Genomic DNA, 17,710 nt, shown 5'->3' with positions numbered 1-17,710 from the left:
AACTTTGTAAAGTCGTAATATCGACTTTCGAAAGTTTACTTTTTGATTTCGAAAGTCGAAATGTCTTCCTTTTGATTCTCACAGCAATCCTTTTGCGATATATACCGATCTCTCTGCCATAATCTTACGGCGACTTGCTGATCGATGAACTCTTCACTCTCCAGTTTAGACTTCATAAATTCTGCGTGACAGAGCCTTTTCCATCCAGCGAAAGCCAACAAGGAATTTTAGTGTATAAATTCATGGAAGAGGCTTTATTGGCGAGTTACTCGTAACTAATTCTAGAGCTTAAAAACTCTGGTTACACCAAGCCATACTACGGAGATGATAGAAATTCACAATTTCTTAATTAATTAATTCATGGAATAATCTCACAAATTGTTGAATTTGGGATTCAACACTGATTTACTGTTAGCTGAAGTTAGCTGATGTTTACCATGTAATGTTTCTACATATCCACAAAAAAATAATGATCGATGTACTTTTTGCTATAAACCACATATAGATCATTCTTGTGATTTTACTTGTTGGGTATTTTGAATCCTTTAAGGATTCAATTTAGGAAGTTAATAGAACTACATCCCACAAATTCAGATGAGTAAAATTAATATTCATGACGACATCTGGAGTCTGAGAATCTGGAGTCTTGCAATATTAGTCATTATAGTGCCTGAAAAAATCTCCAAACCATAAAGCAAATGAGTCATGAGTATCGCGTGTGCTATTTTATATCTAACCGACATTGGTAGTATGACATCTAAATTATAAAGTTTGTTTTTTTAGTGATCAAGTAATTCTTAAATAAACGTTTTTAATATGTTTGGTAAACCGTAAATTCTGATCCAAAGTCATAACTAAAAAGTGTTGCCAGTATTTTTCTGCCTCTTGTAACCAAATTATGATGTTTTCGTCACCAATACTCCGCAATTTAAATTTAAATTCCTCACAAATATCCCCAATATATTTTTGACAAATTAAAAAATAACAATAAAGCAACAGACTCTGCTGTAGAAAACCAGTAATAATTTAAAACTTAAATTTTTTTTAAATCTAGCAAACTGCAATAAGATCAAGATTTTGAAGCACAACACCAGGAGACTGGTAATCGTCTTCCATATGCTGGAGATATGAAAATGGGAGTTCGGTCACCTTGTATTTATGAACGAAAATTTGCATCTAAATATTCAAGTAGTAAAATTGGGTGATAGACACGTTACCAAAGGTGATAGAATTCTACAAGAAATAGTAGATTTTTTATTGTTTGGTAGTTTGGTAAAATTTTTGATGCTTTGGAAAATTTTGCAGAGGTGCTTCATAAATTTTCTATGGAAAACAACTTCTAACAAAATTTTCTATAGAAATAAAATTTTGACATAATTTCCTACAGAAATAAAATGTTGACATTTTCTATAGAAATAAAATTTTGACATTTTCTATAGAAAAAAATTTTTGATAAAATTTTCTATACAGAAATAAAATTTTGACAAAATTTTGTATAGAAATAAAATTTTGACAAAATTTCCTACAGAAATACAATTTTGACATAATTTCCTACAGAAATAAAATGACATTTTCTTTAGAAATAAAATTTTGACAAAATATTCTATAGAAAAAAAAAATTTGGCAAAATTTTCTATACAGAAATAAAATTTTGACAAAATTTTGTATAGAAATAAAATTTTGACAAAATTTCCTATAGAAATAAATATTCGTTTAAAAACGATTATACCGATTTCTGGAGAAAGCCCCAAATTTATGGAAATTCCTCACCAAAGTCCCCAACTCAGAAATTTCGTCCCTATTCACAAAAAATATCCCCAATTTGGGGGAAATTCCCAATACTGGCAGCACTGTACCGAAACAAAAGACTGTAGTCGATGTGGGAAGAAAATCTTCGACATAATACATTATGGCATCCAAATATTATATATTTAGTCTTATCGATATTAACATTGTTATATCCTGATACAAGACACTTCTCATTCACATATACACAGAGAAAATTTTCACGAAATTTTTTCCGATTAAAATTTTAATTGAGTTTAAAAAATATTCAATTAAAAATTTAATTGATTCAACAAATCTTTTAATTGAAACAGAAATCATTAACAAAAAATGATAGTATCAATTAATTTTTTAATTGATACTATCATTTCTGTAATTCTGTACGATCATAGAATATAAGTTATAGGAGCCTAACATATATCTGTGAATAACAGAACAAATATCATTAACATAAAACATAAAGGGAATGGGTCTAATATCGATCACTGATGCATACCGAATGCAATATTTCTCGTCTGCGAAGATCTTCCAAATAAGGTTTCTAAGTGTTGAGTTAAACTTGCTAAATAAGCAGTTGTCTTTTTGTGTCTATTTCTTTGCCATTTTCATTAAAAATTCCTTTGAGTATACAGATGCATATCAGACTTTAGAAAAACTTGTAAAAGAAATTTCGATTTTTTTGTTCAGAGTTTCCTAAAAATACCGAAATAGAGTGAATTCGACGTTAAAAGAAGTTTCAAACAATATATATGAAATACCATTCAAATGGAAGAAAATCGTACGAAAAACTATGGAAGCAGCAACTCGAATTCGAGTGTTTAAATTTTTTCAATTTCGTTTGAATTTGTTTATCTTGGTCTTAAAGTGTTTTGTTTTTTTTTTTTTATAATATTCATTCAAGTTGAAAAAAAAGGTTTTTACCTTTTTTCTTAGCTCAAATTAGGTCTGTTCGAGTACATTTCCAGTAAAAAATATCCAGTAGAAACTAGCAAGAGAATAAGAATGCACTTTACTCTCTTTGCTTAAAATTGCTGGAAATTACGCGAACGGCATCCAGCAACAATTTGCATATTCCAAATTTAAGATTCTAAAACATTAAAAACAGAAAACGAATCCAGTTTTTTAAACTTCCAATTGTAGTGCTTTGTTTTTTATCAACAACCAGCTGGCAACGTATGCTATGGTTTGCAAGATTTTACTGGGAAAAAAATTTCTAGCAAAAACTTGCGATTACTCTATCTGATATAACTGTCAAATGTAGTCTCTCTCCAGGGGCCAAATCACCACATTCGTCATCGAGTTCTGTTTCGTATCGAGAAACATTTCGATCGCTGTAAAATTTTGGATCACCGCATTCGATCGATAATTTATTTTGCCTACTACTTTTTTTTACATTGCTGTAAACATATGGTAATAAGAAATTGGAAGCAAAAGATGATTTCAAAATAACTTTTTGTGATCAAAATATGTATATGTGTAAAAATTATTATGATGAGTACAAAGTAGCATTAATAAGGACAAATATTCGAGACAAAATCAGTCGTTTAGCATTGCCTGAAGTGCATCGCCTGTAAGTGATTCTATTTTGAAGTGAGTGCTTTTAACTAATTGTGTTTTTAAAATCTATAGATTTAAAAGACGCTTTCGTCTGCCAAAAGAAGCTTTTAAATATGTTCTTGAAAAATGAGTTTTTTTGAAGTGGCTACACGCAAAGAAAAAAATCGTTTGGAAAACGTGTACCGAAAACGTTTTTCTTTTGTTAGAGTTTTTTGAATTGCTTCGAAAATTTTAAACTTTTATCACGAAAAAAATTCGTTTGTTACAAAATTTTTATTTTTTCAATAAAAAAAGTTATTTTTGAAACAACAACACAGTTCATTTCGTTTATATCAAACACTGTTCTTTTCTGACTTTAGACACATTTTATAGTTCAAAATTTAATATACTACAATGTAATGTTGAACATTTTTTCGGAATCTTCCGAACATATCTGGAATATATGTAAAAAAAACAAAAAAAAAAAACTTCGGTCGAAGCAGGGATCGAACCCACGACCCTTGGCATGCAAGTCGGACGTAGCAACCACTGCTCCACGGTGCCAAACTAAATGTTTGTTTCTGTCAAATAAACTTTGTTTATTCGGTTCGTGGGCGCCGCAAGCTATGCTATATAAATATAACTTATATGGATATTTATCTATTGATGACCATAACAGGTACATAGCTCAGTGGTTAGTGTGTTGGCTTACAAAGTGCATGGTCCGCGGTTCGATTCTCCGTCCAGGCGAAAGGTAAAAAAATTTTAAAAATTTATAAAATCGTATAATTTCTTCTACATTGTTGGTATTACAGGAAAAGGTGTTAAGAACTAAAAAACCTCGTGGATGTGAGGGCAAATGCAATTAGCAAGAAAAAATGTTTTTTTTTTTTGAGTTTGTCTTTACGGTATATACTTTTCTTCCAAATACACTCCCTTACAGCGAAAAGCAAATGAGAAACGAACTTTGTTTGTCTAAAATTTCGTTTGGGAGGAAAGAATTATTTTTTTGCGTGTACTGAGCATTCCTTTCTTTGTTCCGTTTCCCTAAATGCAAGTAATAATATATTTTCTTAAATGTATTTTGCCAAAATATATAAATAATACTTCCATTTTCCCCAACTACTTGTTTCTTTTTGTTTACCTTTTTTCTGCTCAAAGATCACTACATAAATACTTCGTTTTCGATAGCATGCTACCTATCGTGTTCAACTTCGACTAGAAACAATTCGATAACGACTGCGGTGATCCGCGTAAACTACATTACGACGACGAAGTACTCGATTGCGACTGCGGTGATTTGGCCCCAGGCCTCTTTTGCTGGCTTTTTGGTGTAAACGAACTATTTCCAGGAAAAATTTGTGATAATTATCAAAAATTATCGGGTTTTCGAACGGAGCTATTATATACTTTCGACTCCTACTCGACGGTAAAATATAAAGTGTCTTGCCTTTCGAAATAGAAGAAATTTTCTTTAGTTTGAAATACCAATGCAATTTTTCCTATGAAAGGCAACAAGAATAAATAAATTCGAAAAATTTTAGGGGTTTTCAATGATATATTAGCCAATTGATTATGACAATTGGAGTGATTTATTATTTGTTTTTTACAAAAGGAAATTCCATTTGGAAGTTATTTCATATTTAAAATTCTATAATATATCTACATATACCACTACTACCTTTTGATATATCCTATTAACATATGATTATGAACCCTACAATAAATTTTTGTGAACTATATACATATATACAAATATATTTAATATCTATATACATATTCTCCTATACATAAAACTATATAAAAAATCTTACTAACCACCTGAATGTGTTGTTTTGAATCTTATATACTAAAAACTTTTCTATAAAAATGTTTTCTTTTTGTGAAATATCTGTTTACAATATTTAGAAATAAAAAAAATTAAAATATGATCGGAACCAACGTAATAACTTATATATATATGAAAATTCGAAAGAAATATAATAAACCATGAGTGATGCTATCAATCTCTAACCCAATAAATGCAAAGATCACTTTATATAGAAATTTTTTGAAATTATATACTACCAGTTAGTTATACACGTTGTATTAATCTTTAAATGTTTGTGAACAAACGTATTTATTGCATATATACACCAAAAAAATAAAAACAATTTTTTATATTTCAAAAAAAAATCCAAAACAATAATATAATTATAGCCAGAAAACGGAGAACTAAAAGTTGTGTTACAAATAGAATAAGATTTTTTGGCGAAATAATAAAAAAAAAACATTACTGTGAAATTTATACTAAATCAAGACCATCAAAAAATATGAGCCAGTATAATTATAACTATTTGTTGCCAAAGATTAAACTCCAAGTGTGATTAATCGAGAAAATACTGGACCCACGTACTGCACTGGTCCTGGAATGCTTTCAAAGTCTCCGGCACAAAGGAGGATTCTGAGTAGAGTGACCGGCAGATTCTGCCCAGTTAGGAAACATGGATGGGGATTAGGAATGGGGAATGAGTTTGGGTAGTCATACATTATTGAATTTCCATGGGGGTTATGGAGTCCTTGGACAAGTTCCTGGATTGCTTTCAAACTCGCCGGCACAAATGAGGACGTTTCTGAGCAGACTGACCGGCAGATTCTGCCCAGCAAGGAAAAAGGGATGATGATTGGGATTTGGAATAGGGAATGGGTTTGGGTAGTCATACATAAGTACTTGAATTCCCGTGGTGGTGATCGAGTCCTTGGACAAGGTTCTGGATTGCTTTCAAAGTCCCCGGCACAAAGGAGAGGGATTCTGAGCAGACTGACCGGCAGATTCTGCCTAGCAAGGAAAATGGGATGGGGATTGGGATGGAATAGGGAATGGGTTTGGGTAGTCATACATACTTGAATTCACATAGACAAGGTGGTGGGATAGGGTAAACATATGTACTTGTAATCTCGTATGGTTGATCCAGTCCTTGGACAAGGAGAAATTCCTTGTGTCGACCATGCAGGTGGCAGCTTTATAGTTTAGGCTGGTATATCCCGGGGCCGGTGGGGAAAATTTAGTTTTCATAGAGGGTCCAATGGATAAAATATGGTATTTCTAAGGTTGACGACGGTGGCAGATTCCGTTTCTATCAAGAAATTGTCCCCAATTACAAGTCTGGTTGAATAATAATTGCCCTCATTTAATGACACCATCAGTTTAGTCACTCTTCAGATTTAGAATCGGGTTCGTCTCATTGGTTTGCCTTCATTGATGCTTGTTAATGAGTTGGTTAAGCAAATCGTTTACGGTCAATGCACGCGGACATTTGTGGATACCATCTCGTAATATATAGACTGTTGCAGCAACATCAAATTGGGTATGTAGACAGATACGCCTATTAGCTATTTCGCATACAGACGAATTTCAATAATTGAAACGAGGATTATGGATTCTAGCAAGTGTAGAACAAAAATAATTCAGGAGCACACTTGAAAAACCCTTAAATTTGGAGGGAAACACCTTAGCCTGGTAACCCTGACTCACAATCATAGATCCGAGTAGCCCCTTGGAGTGAAAAGTAAAAAAAACTTAACTGGGAGAAGTAAAGGAAATATCCCATTTGATTCATTGTGTCCAAGTCAAATTGAGTATGGTTGTTTGAAGCATAATAACTTGTATTCTCTGATAAGTGATGTACAAAAATAGTATGTAGATTTATTGTGTATATTATTACAGGCATGCATAATTCAATAAATGGGGAATTACCAAAATTCATCTCATTGATACGGAATTATAAGGTTCTTTCCTTTTAAGGGGAATTTTTTCTGGCACATCTCAATTATATGCATCATCGACATGTAGTATATTCTTTGTTTATGGAACAACTACACCCATAGAAATAAGTGTGTAAAGTAGGTAGGGGTCAATATACAAGAGAGAAAGAAAACAATAAAAATAAGAGGAATGTTTGGACTAATTTACAACCATTAGTACATTTGTTGTGTTCTAGTAAATTTTTCAATAGATTTTTCAAAAATAAAATTCGGAAAACACCATCGAAAACTTGAAAGTTCTTGCATGGCCTATATTTCGAAATAATTTCAACTGTTTTGGTTCAAATGAATACGATTCATTTTTCAAACAGATTATCTGAGCTTTAAGGCCGGTATGCACCTCTAGCGAAATTTTCGGTGGCAAAAATTTAATTAAGTCTACAACAAAAAAAAAACAGGGCTGTGTACATAAATTTTAAACCAGCTAATCGCTTTTAGAAATTATTAATATATGTTCCAAATATTCCTCAAATAAATTGTTTGTTATTTACAGACCTTTTAAAACTTTTACGCACACAATGATTGTAATAAATTAAATGTTTGCTGCCAAAATATGCTTTTGACAACCCTGTTATTTTCATTAGAGGTGCGTACCAGCTTACGAAATTGAACACTACCGAAAATTTCGTTAGCATAAATAGCAATGCATTTCTTATGGGAATGAAATTTTTTGCTAGAGGTGCATACCGGCCTTTAACAGAAAATCTGTTTGAAACTTCAAAGTTCTTGCATGGACTATATTTCGAAATAATTTCAACTATTTTGGATCAAATGAAGACGATTCATTTCAAACATTCACTTATTAAAGACTATTTCTATGAGTGTCTTAGCATATAATAAGCATTGCTTCAAAACAAATGGTTATAATTTTGCTGGTTACACAAAAATGAAGGCGATAAAAACTATTTATACAATATTATTCACACTGAGAAAAAAACACAAATTCGTTAGAAGTGATCAAAACATTAAAAAAAATGAAGATGACATTTATATTCACAAAGCCAGCAGATTAAAAAATACCTAAACCTATGTATTCGTTATTGTTAATTTAAACTATTGTTGCTATTGTAATAAAACATATACACATACAAACAAACAACATACATAAACAAATATTATTGAAATTATTATTGTATTATTACAAATCGACATATACCTGCATAAACATATAGATACATTAGAATAATTTGCATAAATTATAGAATATTTGTTAATTGCAAAATATTTTCCTAAATCATTAAAGGGAGACAAAAATGTTTTAAAATTCGATTTTATTGTAGTAAATAATTTGTTAATATTAGTATAAATTTCTGTTAGTTTAATTCTTATTATCATATCAGCTATCAAAATCTATCCATTATTTCTATTTATTGCTGAATATGAAACTGTGTTAATCGTAATTGTTAATTACTTTATGGTAAATCTATCGGGTATTACTGCAATGTTACGCTCATATTGGAATAAATACATATGTATTATTTCTAATTTAATATTTTTTATTTTAGTATATCTTAGAAAAGCAATCATTATTGTGCATTGTACGTACATACAAATACATATATATAACAAAATTAGTTATACATGAACAATATTATTATAATACAAACATTTTCAACAATAAAAATTTCCAAACAATATATCTATCGTATGGATTTGAGTTGGCTTATGGGAAAAAGGTAAGTGCAATTTCAACAAGCAGAAAAGAAGAATCATTCAAAGAACAAATTAATGTGACTCAGCGGTTCTGAGTGTTCTGTTTAACACTTCTGAATCCCTTATGGCAGGCTTAAGTTAACACATTCCAGGTAGAAAAAGTTCTCTAGAGCTAAAGCCCCCGAAGATGGCTTAGACCTAACGTAGAAGTATACACCCAGAAAACAAATTCGTTGCCTCAACCGAATTATTTGCCAACCGAAAGCAGGTGGTTCCATTTGGCAATTGTAACATTTGGCAATTGTAACTACATGGTAGTATGTTGGATCAACTTTGCATTGGTATTTACAATTTCATATTAATTGTTTTGTTTGTTGGTGCAACCGCCCTCGATTATATTGAGATTTTATTAATTTATTACAAGATTTACAATCATAATAAACTACGAAAATAAATACAAAAGGTGCTAACAACAAAGGCTTTTGATCTACATATATGTGAGATCAAATGATTCGTGTCAAAATTTGACGTATGTAAGTCAATTAGTTTGTGAGATTGATCGTCTTTTGTGAAGCAACTTTTGTTATTGTAAAAAAAATGGAAAAAAAGGAATTTCGTGTTTTGATAACTGTTTTCTGAAGGGAAAAAATACGGTGGAAGCAAAAACTTTGCTTGATAATGAGTTTCCGGACTCTGCCCCATGGAAATCAACAATAATTGATTGGTATGCAAAATTCAAGCGTGGTGAAATGAGCACGGAGGACGGTGAACGCAGAGGACGCCCGAAAGAGGTGGTTACCGACGAAAACATCAAAAAAATCCACAAAATGATTTTGAATGACCGTAAATGGAAGTTGATCGTGATAGCAGAGGCTTTAAAGATATCAAAGGAACGTGTTGGTCATATCATTCATCAATATTTGGATATGCGGAAGCTCTGTGCAAAATGGGTGCCGCGCGAGCTCACATTTGACCAAAAACAACGTGTTGATGATTCTGAGCGGTGTTTGCAGCTGTTAACTCGTAATACACCCGAGTTTTTCCGTCGATATGTGACAATGGATGAAACATGGCTCCATCACTAGACTCCTGAGTCCAATCGACAGTCGGCTGATTGGACAGCGACCGGTGAACCGTCTCTGAAGAGTGGAACGACTCAAAAGTCCGCTGGGAACGTAATGGCCTCTGTTTTTTGGGATACGCATGGAATAACTTTTATCGATTATCTTGAGAAGGGAAAAACCATCAACAGTGACTATTATATGGCATTATTGGAGCGTTTGAAGGTCGAAATCGCGGCAAAACGGCCCCATATGGAGAGAAAAAAGTATTGTTCCACCAAGATAACGCACCGTGCCACAAATCATTGAGAACGATGGCAAAAATTCATGTATTGGGCTTCGAATTGCTTCCCCACCCACCGTATTCTCCAGATCTGGCCCCCAGCGACTTTTTCTTGTTCTCAGACCTCAAAAGGATGCTCGCAGGAAAAAAATTTGGTTGCAATGAAGAGGTTATCGCCGAAAATGAGGCCTATTTTGAGGCAAAACCGAAAGAGTACTACCAAAATGGTATCAAAAAATTGGAAGGTCGTTATAATCGTTGTATCGCTTTTGAAGGGAACTATGTTGAATAATAAAAACGAATTTTGACAAAAAAATGTGTTTTTCTTTGTTAGACCGGTGACTTATCAGCCAACCTGTTAACTTTTACGTGGCAGGCGCACCTCTTCCACCATCAGAGCCGCCCAGAAAACGTGCTAACAAAGCTTCATAAAAGGAAATAATAAAGGATGAGTCGAACAAATCAATCCAAAGTGCTGTTAAGATAATACCTTAAACTTGTTATTAAAACACTTTGTAAAAATAGAATATTTTCCAATCACATATGCTTGGGTTTATCTATTGTAAAAATTAGATATACATAATTATAATTTTTCATTCATTCCTTCTGAGTTTTCATTTTGTAATAAACGTTCACAAATCATTTAAATATCACGCCACTGTTTCATTATTTAACCCGAAAGGAATATATATATATATATATATATATATATATATATATATATATATATATATATATATATATATATATATATATATATATATATATATATATATATATATATATATATATATATATATATATATATATATATATATATATATATATATATATATATATATATATATATATATATATATATATATATAATATATTCCAATAGGTTATGGGCCCAGGCCGCCAGTGAATTTGATTTGATTTAATTTGTGAAGAGAAAGGAACTAAAAGATTGCTGCAAAATGGAAGATATCAAAACCAATGTGAAGAAACTGAATGGAGAAAACTATCAGGTTTGGAAATACAAATTGGAACTCTTGCTGATTAAAGAGGATTTGTGGGAAATAGTTTCCAAAGAAAGGCCTGCTTCTCCTGATGCGAGTTGGACCTCCGAAGACGGAAAAGCTCGCGCAACAATCGGTCTTCTGGTCGAAGATTCTCAACTGGTTCATCTTCGAAATTTGAAATCTGCTCGTGAGTATTGGGAAGCGTTAAGAAAAGTTCACGAAAAGGCAACTTTATCAAACAAAGTAATGCTTTTGAAGAAATTGTGTCGTATGCAGTTAAAGAGTGGCCAAGATATGGAAGCACATATTTCCGAAATGCTCGAAACTGTTGATAGATTGAATGGATTGGGTGAATGTTTAGCAAATCATTTACAAGTTGCATTTCTATTGGGAAGCTTGCCGGATGAATACAATTCCATAATTACCGCTTTAGAAGTTCGTACGGACGATGACTTGACATTGGATCTTGTAAAAGAAAAGCTCATTCAAGAATATAAGCGAAGACAAGCCGGCGTTCAAGAAAGTGAGTCGTCAGATCTTGCATTGAAGACGGTCATGAAATCCACTTTAAAATGTTATGGATGCGGAAAGGTAGGTCATATGAAGCGTGATTGTCACAAAAAGAATTGGGAGAAAAAGGTGAGCAAATTTAGTGCGAAAAGGACATCTGAAAAGTCCATTAAAGAGGTTAGTAAGGAATTTTGCTTGAATTCTGGAGACAAATTGAACCAAACCAAATGGTACATTGATTCTGGAGCGAGCTCCCATATGAGTAATAGTAGGCAATTCTTCACAACCTTGGATAAAGAAATTGGTGGTGAAATTTATCTTGCGAACGGGAAGGTAATCACTGCTCAAGGAATAGGAGAAGGAGTACTTTATAATAATGGATTAAAAATGGATTTTCGACAAAAAGTTTGAAACTCTAATTCCCAACAGTGAGGCGTGGTGTACACAGACCCCGGGGAATAAAAGATATATAGATTTCTATACTGATGGCTCCAAATTGAATGGACAAGTGGGGTTCGGAGTATATTCTAAAGATCTGGAAATTCGAATAGCGAAAAGATTACCTAATCACTGTAGTGTTTTTCAGGCTGAAATATTGGCAATAAGAGAGGTGGTGAATTGGCTGAGAAGTAATGTTCCAACAAATATTGGCATTAATATATACTCAGACAGTCAACCTGCAATAAAATCCTTGGACTCTGTGTTCCTTAACTCAAAAACGGCCATAGACTGCCGCAAATCTCTCAACGAGATGGCTGAGCAGTACAATATTCACCTAATATGGGTGCCTGGTCATAGGAACATACCGGGGAACTGTGAAGCAGATGTGTTAGCAAGGCTAGGAACTACCTTACATATTCCAGGGGAACTAGAATCTGTTGGTATGCCTCTGGCCACCTGCAAGCTCTTACTGCGTGAGAAGGCTGTTATGATGGCCAATATTCGATGGGAAAATTGCAAGGGTTGTAACGACACCAAGCAAATATGGCCCCATTTAAACTTAAACCGCACACTAGATATGCTAGTGTTCTCAAGGCGTCAGATAGCACTCCTAATATCTGCTATAACGGGTCGCTGCCTGATAGGCGAATTTGCAAAAACTATAGGTGCGAAGTATAATGACTATTGTATAAGCTGTCATGACGTGGAGGAAAAGGAATCAATTAAACACCTCTTGTGTGAGTGTCCTGCTTTTTGTGTAAGGCGTAAGCGAATTTTAGGAGCATATAGCTTTAGATTACTGGCTGACCTGGAAAACGTTAACTTAAGCAGTTTGTTAATGTTTTTGGAGCAATCTGGTTGGTTCCACAAAAGTAAATAATAGAGAAGGTTCAGTGGTTTAAGACTAGAAGTGCCCATATGTAATAGGTACTTTTAGTTAAATGTGGTATCACAATGGACTGAATAGTCTAAGTGAGCCTGAAATTTAATCGGGCTGCCACTTTAACCTAACCTAACCTAATGGATTAAAATTGACAATTAAGAATGTCTTATATGTCCCTGAATTAGAAGGTAATTTACTATCAGTTGCGAAAATGGTTCAAAATGGATTGGAAGTCAAATTCAAAGAAAAAACATGCATTTCCAATGGAGAACGAATTTTAATGGTAGCTGATATGGTAAACAAATTGTATGTATTGCAACAGGATAATTTTTCAAATATGGTAAGGGTTAAAGAAGTCCAATGTATCCATGTATTTCATCAACGGTTTGGTCATCGCGATTTAAAAGCAATAAAGGATGCTATTGAAAAGGGTTTAATTTCTAACATTGAATTGAAGCCATGCAGATGTTCCAATAATTGTGAAGCTTGTATAAAGGGTAAGATGACCCGAAAAGAATTTCCGAAGACTACAAAGAATAGAGCAAACGAAGTGTTAGATTTAATCCACGCCGATATTTGTGGACCCATGCAGGAGATTTCTCCTAGTGGAAATAAATATGTTCTTACCATGATTGATGATTGTTCAAGATATTGTGTTGTGTATTTTTTAACCAACAAAAGTCAAGCTTTGGAAAAGATAAAAGAATATGTCGCATACACAGAGAATTTATTCGAAAAACGTATCAAAGTTCTTAGAACTGATAGAGGAGGTGAATTTAACAACAAAGAGATGGATAAATACATGAAAACTAAAGGAATTATTCAACAGTTTACGGCTCCATATACACCTGAGCAAAACGGTGTCGCAGAAAGGAGGAATAGAAGTCTTATTGAAATGGCTCGTACAATGTTAATTCAATCTGGATTACATTTAAGATATTGGGCAGAAGCATTAAATGCCGCAAACTACTTACAGAACAGATTGCCATCTAAATCCGTTAGTAAAACTCCTTATGAACTTTGGTACTCCAAACCGCCAAACATGGAACACATTAAAATATTTGGTTGCGAAGTGTTTTACCATATTAATAAGAAATTTCGACAGAAGTTCGATAATGTAGCAAAGAAAGGAATATTGGTTGGGTTCTGTAATGAATCAAAAGCGTATCGTATTTTAGATATAGATACAAACAAAATAATTATTTCTAGAGACGTTAAATGCATTGAAAGTTCGTTTATAAACAATTTTCAAGAAAGCGCTATCGATTCGGAGAATGTTTCAGTAAACGTACAAAATACATTTGATCAAGATCTAGAAAAAGAGCCTTCTCTTAATGGAGATCTATGTGGTGACGTTTTAAATTACGAAACGACTGCGAGTGAAACGGAAGAAGAGTTGTCATTTTCAAATAATAACTCTTTTGAAGAAACCCCAGAAAGTGACAATACAGTTTTGCAGGAACAAAATCTTCGAAGATCTACAAGAACAAATAAAGGAAAATTACCCGCTAGATATAATTGCAATAATGTGTCCAAATTAGAACCTACCACATATAAGGAAGCTATTCAATGTCCCGAAGCTGAAAAATGGATTGGTGCCATGGAAGATGAAATACAATCTATGCATGAAAACAATACCTGGGAACTGATGGAATTACCCAAAGGACGAAAAGCAGTCGGATGTAAGTGGGTTTTCAAAATAAAGACACTGACAGATGGAAGTTTGAAATATAAAGCACGTCTCGTAGCAAAAGGTTTCTCACAAAAATATGGCCAAGATTACGATGAAGTTTTTGCGCCGGTGGTAAAACAGTCAACTTTTAGGTTGATGTTATCGGTCGCATCTTACAAAAATTTGCTAGTTCACCATGTAGACATAAAAACGGCATTTTTAAAGGGAGACCTGGACAACGAATTGTATTTGAAACAACCTGAAGGCTACAGTTTTTCAAACAAACCAAATATTGTATGCAAGTTAAATAAGTCCATATATGGTCTAAAACAGGCAGCTAGATGTTGGAATCAAAAACTCAATAATTTCCTCATTAGTTTAGGATTCAGAAGGGGAAAAGCTGACTGTTGTCTTTATACTAAAGATGAAGGTGATAATATCGTATACTTGCTCGTTTATGTTGATGATATACTTATTTTTACAAAAAGTCAAGTATTGATCAACAACACTGTAAAAGAAATTGCAAAAACATTAAAGATAAATGATCTAGGTTCTTTAAAATTGTACTTAGGAATACAAGTAGAAAAAGATGGTAGCAATTTCTTCATACATCAACAAGAGTATATCAAGAAAGTTTTAGAGGAATATGATATGGCAAATTCAAAGCCATCAAAGGTACCAATGAACGTCGGATATCTAAAGGAATCCGGGAAACAAGAAAATGAATTGGAAACAAATTTATTGTATAGAAGGGTGATTGGATCACTGTTATATCTGGCGAATAACACAAGACCAGATATCACCGCCGCAGTTTCTTTTCTCAGTCGCAAGATATCATGTCCAACGAAAGCAGACTGGACCGAGGTGAAAAGGGTCCTGAAATATCTGAATGGAACAAAACATTTTAAGCTTAAAATACATTGTCGAAACATGCGACTTATAGGATATGCTGATGCTGATTTTGCAGGTGAAGTTAATGGGAGAAAATCTACAAGCGGTTACGTGTTTCAACTTGGAACAGCCACAATTTCATACGCAAGCAGAAAACAAAAGAATGTAACATTGTCCTCAACTGAAGCGGAGTTCGTTTCATTGGCTGAAGCAATTCAAGAACTAACTTGGCTGCGGATGGTATTCAATGATCTCAATCTAAACATAACAGACATCACGATGAAAGAAGATAATCAAAGTGTCCTAAAATTATTAAATGCTGAGACAATTAATCCTCGTACCAAACATATCGATGTTAAGTACTACTACGTACGAGAAGTTAACCAATCAAAGCAAGTCCAATTTGAATATTGTCCAACGGAGGAAATGTTAGCGGATCTTCTGACGAAACCATTACAATATAGTAAACTAAATAAATTTAATCAAATGATTGGACTGGTATAATTCTATTTCACAAATTGAGAAGGGGTGTTAAGATAATACCTTAAACTTGTTATTAAAACACTTTGTAAAAATAGAATATTTTCCAATCACATATGCTTGGGTTTATCTATTGTAAAAATTAGATATACATAATTATAATTTTTCATTCATTCCTTCTGAGTTTTCATTTTGTAATAAACGTTCACAAATCATTTAAATATCACGCCACTGTTTCATTATTTAACCCGAAAGGAATATATATATATATATATATATATATATATATATATATATATATATATATATATAATATATTCCAATAAGTGCCTCGCTTGTTCATTGAATTGTGATAGGATGTCATCTTAAATAAAGGATTTCCAACTAAGTATTAACATTCCGTCAAAAAAGAGCTTCCAAAAATAGTTTGGATCCCAAATTTGTGATTCGCAGAGCAGAGTAAATTTGGATCATCTCAAATAAATTTACATGGGCTTGTCGTAGAATTACTTCGTTTTAGGATCCTTTCCATTGCATTAGACCAGTATTACCGTTGTGCCACTTTTTTCAAGCGGTGATAATTTTGTACCACCCACACACAAAAAAATTTTTCTCTGATTCAATCACCAAATTAATTGATCCAATTAATTTTTTAATTGAAATGTCTTCAATTACGAAAATGATAGTATCAATCACAGTTTTAATTGGGCATAGAAAAAATTCTTGATTAAAAAATTAATTGATTTTTTCAGCAAAATTCAATTAATTTTTTAATTGATTCAATTAAAAATTTAATTGATGTTGATTGCAAAACGCAATTAATTTATTAATTAAAAAAGGTAACTATTTTTAATTACTTAGTTAGATTGGCTTAGAGTTTTTATTTGGATTAACAAATGATTGTTTGAAATACATTTTTAATTAAAAAAGTAAAAAAAAATCAGCACTTTTTTAACTGAATTAGTCTTCCGAATTTAATTAAAAAGTTAATTGTATCAATTAATTTTTTAATTAAACATTTTAAAAATTTCAATCATTGACTTAATTAACTTAATGTTTCTATCATGATTAAAAAGTTAATTGTATCAATTAATTTATTAATTGAAAAAATTTTCAACTTCAATTAACTTTTTAATTGGAAATATTTTGGTGATATTTTTTTCTGTGTAATACTAGCGAGTAATACAAAACATATTTCTTCTAAGACTTCATGAATTAGAACCTGGTTATCAATGTATATGGGGACTATAACGAAACATGTAACAATATATGCAGGAAAATAGAAGAATATGTGCCAAATTTCAGCAAGATTTATCTGTTATTGAAAATTATAGCGTTATTAAAATAGTCTATCTATAAATTGACATCCCTTCAAACAAAAAAGTGATTCGCTCATTGGTCTTAGAATTTTACTCCGATCAAGCTATGGAATTATATGATCGGAAATAAATTTTTCTATACTCCTGTGGTGGGGCATACAAAAAATATAAACTAAAATACGTATAATATATGTTAAAGTAAATAAAGTTCTTACCAAACCAAACTTACCAAACGTGCGAAGTAGTTCAAAGACGTAAAACAGGTTTAAGCTTTAGAGCTACATTACCAACTTTAGTAGTATCCATAGTGGAAATTATCCATATATCACTTGATTATTGTAACTTTAAATGCAAATAAATCCATTAAAAGAGTCCAGACGTTTCACCA

This window comes from Haematobia irritans, chromosome 1 (genome assembly GCF_050003625.1).
Source record: "Haematobia irritans isolate KBUSLIRL chromosome 1, ASM5000362v1, whole genome shotgun sequence".
NCBI classification, from domain to species: Eukaryota; Metazoa; Arthropoda; class Insecta; order Diptera; family Muscidae; genus Haematobia; species Haematobia irritans.
This window is presented reverse-complemented; position numbering follows the sequence as displayed.